The sequence below is a fragment of the Cupressus sempervirens genome, chromosome 8 (assembly GCF_028749045.1).
Source record: "Cupressus sempervirens isolate cs-2001-9-10 chromosome 8, ASM2874904v1, whole genome shotgun sequence".
Classification (NCBI taxonomy): domain Eukaryota; kingdom Viridiplantae; phylum Streptophyta; class Pinopsida; order Cupressales; family Cupressaceae; genus Cupressus; species Cupressus sempervirens.
This window is the reverse complement of record NC_143125.1, coordinates 440797817-440801445: the sequence shown is the minus strand read 5'-3', so window position 1 is coordinate 440801445 and position 3629 is coordinate 440797817.

Genomic DNA, 3629 nt, shown 5'->3' with positions numbered 1-3629 from the left:
AGAGAGAGAGAGAGAGAGAGAGAGTTTATTATATGTGTCAACAACACAATCTTGTAGCACCTAGAATTGCATCTATACCTCATACGAGCTCTGAGATATGCCCCATCAAAGATAATTGTCCTATGGCATTTAATGACTCTTAGGGTCAATTTGATTTGACATGCCCAAGAATGTTCATGCAGTCAGTGGGATGGGACAGGCTTGGGACTAGGGTTTATTTAGCCTCTTGGAGCTAATGAAATAGACAATTTGATCCCACAATGAATAGTTAGAGAGATTTACCAGTTGGCAACTTTTTACTGGCCAACACTATAAGTTTTAGCATCACCAAAGATGGGGCCACAAAATCAAAATGGAATCTAATCTCCAAAAAGAGAGAGAGAGGTTATTATAGGTGTTAGAAATATGATCTTGTAGCACCTAGAATTGCATCCATACCTCACACTAGCTCTATGATATGCCCCATCAAAGATCACTTCCTTATGGAATTTAATGACTCTTAGGGTCAATTCAGTTTGGCATGCCTAAGAATTTTTGAGCAATCAATAATATGGGATGAGATTGGGGCTAGGGTTTTCTCAGCCACCCAGAGCTAATAGAATAGATAGTTCAATCCCACAATGAATGGTTAGAAAGATTCAATAGTTGGCAACTTTGTACTGGCCAACACTACAAGTTTTAGCATCACTCAAGATGGGGCCACAAAATTAAAATAAAATCCAATATATCAAAAATAAAGATGGTTTTTTTATGGTGTCAAAAACATGATCCTATATCACTTGGAATTGCATCCATATCTCGCACGAGCTTCGAGATATGCCTTGCCAAACATCGATGCCTTATGACATTTAATGACTCTTAGGGTCAATTTGGTTTGGCATGCCTAAGAATGTTTGAGCGGTCAACGAGATGGGAGGATCTTAGGAATAGGGTTTACCTAGCCACTTAGAGCTAATGGAGTAGATAGTTTGATCCCATGACAAATGGTGAGAGAGATATGAGCAAGATATGTATGCCAAGGCCACTTTGTGTAAGATATGACCAAAAGTTGTTGATTAGGAAAAATTGGGTCTTCTAGATTTATTGGTCAATATAGCCTAGGATTAAGTATTTTTAGTTGTTTTTAATATTTTGGAACCTTTTCCAAGTCTTATTAGTGAAATCTAGTGAACTTTGTAAAAGTTGCACTTTTTGTGCAAAATTGCAAAAGTAGCAAAAGTTGCTAGACTTGGTTGGAAAGGAGTGTGAAATTTGACTGGAAAAATTCTAACCTTCCAAAATATGTTTCCCATGCTCATATACTTGGGCATGGGTAGTTATAACTTCCCAAACATCCATTTACAACTTTTTTGCAAAAATTGCAAAAGTTGCTCAAGCAACTTTTTTAGCAACTTTACAACTTTTCAGTAATTTATGCTCTTTACATATATGTGTCCATCTATGACTATTCTAGGACCTTATTTATGATTCCTATGACCTATTAGGTAACCAAATACCTTATTTTCCCATCCCTAACAACTTTTAAACTATTGAGCAACTTTTGACCAACCTAAGAATTTGAGTGCTTCCCCATGCTGAAAACCTTCTAAACTTCCAAAATATGCTTCCCCATGCTCAAATAACCAAACATGGGTAGTTACAACTTCCCAAACTATCATTTTCAACTTTTTTCAAAAAATGCAAAAGTTGCTCAAGCAGCTTTTTGAGCACCTTTGCAACTTTTGAGAAACTTTTTCTCTTTACATCTTTTGATCAAATGGGTCAATCTAGGACCATTCTAGGACCCTAGTTAGGATTTCCCACCTATTTAGTAATAACCAAGTACCTTATTTTCCCAAATCTAATAACATTTTACCTTAGGATTCCATGTTTTTATAATTACATTCAATCTAATGAACCAACTAGATCTTATCTAGATTTTAATGTCTCAAGTACTGCCTCATGGTCTAACTCGTGAACCTTCCAAAGAGTCTTATTATGTGATTTTTCACCATATTTTTTTAAGTGGACATTTTATGTGACAAAAAGTTTTGAATAATGAAGAATCTTCCTCTCTATTTGGCAACCCTCGAATAACCACAAGTTAGGGTTCTTCATATAATATCATCTAATCCATGTGTCGGTTACAACCACCACACATATATGGTATTCTAAACCTTCACCTTCTATAATTGAGTAATCCAAATTTTTTGACCTAGATAAAATGACACAAGTAATAATATGTCCCTTCTTCATTGTCTCTAGGTGCAATAACATCAAAAAATGGTCTGTAGTGATAAATGCACAAAATATGGTCATTAATTCAACAAATACTTAGGTAAAAGTTATAAAGTTACAAATTGAATTTACAAAGATATATATATATATATATATTACTGAGTTGCACTAGATTAGACAAGTGGTCAAAGTCAATGGATGAATCCATCTCTACCATTTCTAGTGCTTGTGGGGGATGATAGGTGTCAATTAGGTCCAAAACCCATATATCCCATTTGTCCACCCATTTAATTGACTCACACTCATCCCAATTTTCCTTTACGCATGATGGAAAAAAGCATGCCATTTTTCACATGTGGATACTCCATGAACCTACATTAGAGATTCTAAAAGAGTGCAACTCACTTGATCCAATTAGTATGCAACAATCCTCATATGGTACAATGTCAGTATTATGTATCAACCAAAAAAATCTATGATCTGTAGACTCACCTTGCTTACCTAGACCCATTGAAGCATTACACCACTAAACAATGGATTTAACATTTGTCGATGTTGTACCATCCTTGTACTTTAGTTCTTCACAAGATAAGGCTTTGTTGATGCATGCACCTGCACCATCATGCTCTCCCTTTCCATCACCAACCTCTGTGAAATTCTACATATATTAAAATTCAGAGGACCTGTGCATCTTGCTCAACCAATAGAACATCCATGCACTCTTGAAATAAGATGTGCAATTATATAACCAAATAATGTGCTAGAAAAGTGGTATACCCCTATTAGCCAAATCTCCATAAAATAGTTAAAAACAACCATGTACAAACTCCATAGACTGTGATCAATCATTGCTGATGTAAAAATGGTACTCCCTCAATATCCTCTTGTCATCCTCTATACTTTTATGAGAATGCATGAATGTTATGTGAGCAAATATGGAAACTTATAGAGAAGTATAATACTTTGCTCGCAATTCATTTTGTTCTTGTAGTCTATAGTTCTCTGTAAAGTCTAAAATCAAAATAATGATATATAGTGGAAATGTATCCTTGCATAACTTGAATTGAAAATCTAGCCATTGAGCTCTATGTGTATGCCTTGCATACTCGTAAATAATATTTTCACAAAAATTCTTCATGAACTCATACGCTGAAATCTTTTCAATGACTAAATTGCATCTTTTATCATGTTTCCCATCTTTTAGACCATACATTACTATCTTATATTTTTTGTAATCTACTATTTCATTTTCAATTGCATGTGTACTATCCATATGTTAACAAGTTGATAAAAGCTACAAAGAACCACAAAATAAGCACGTACCATCCATGCATGACGTCTTGTAAAATTGTTGACCATCCCCTATTTCACATAAAATGTTGGATATGAACTCCCTTGAATATCTAGGTGGT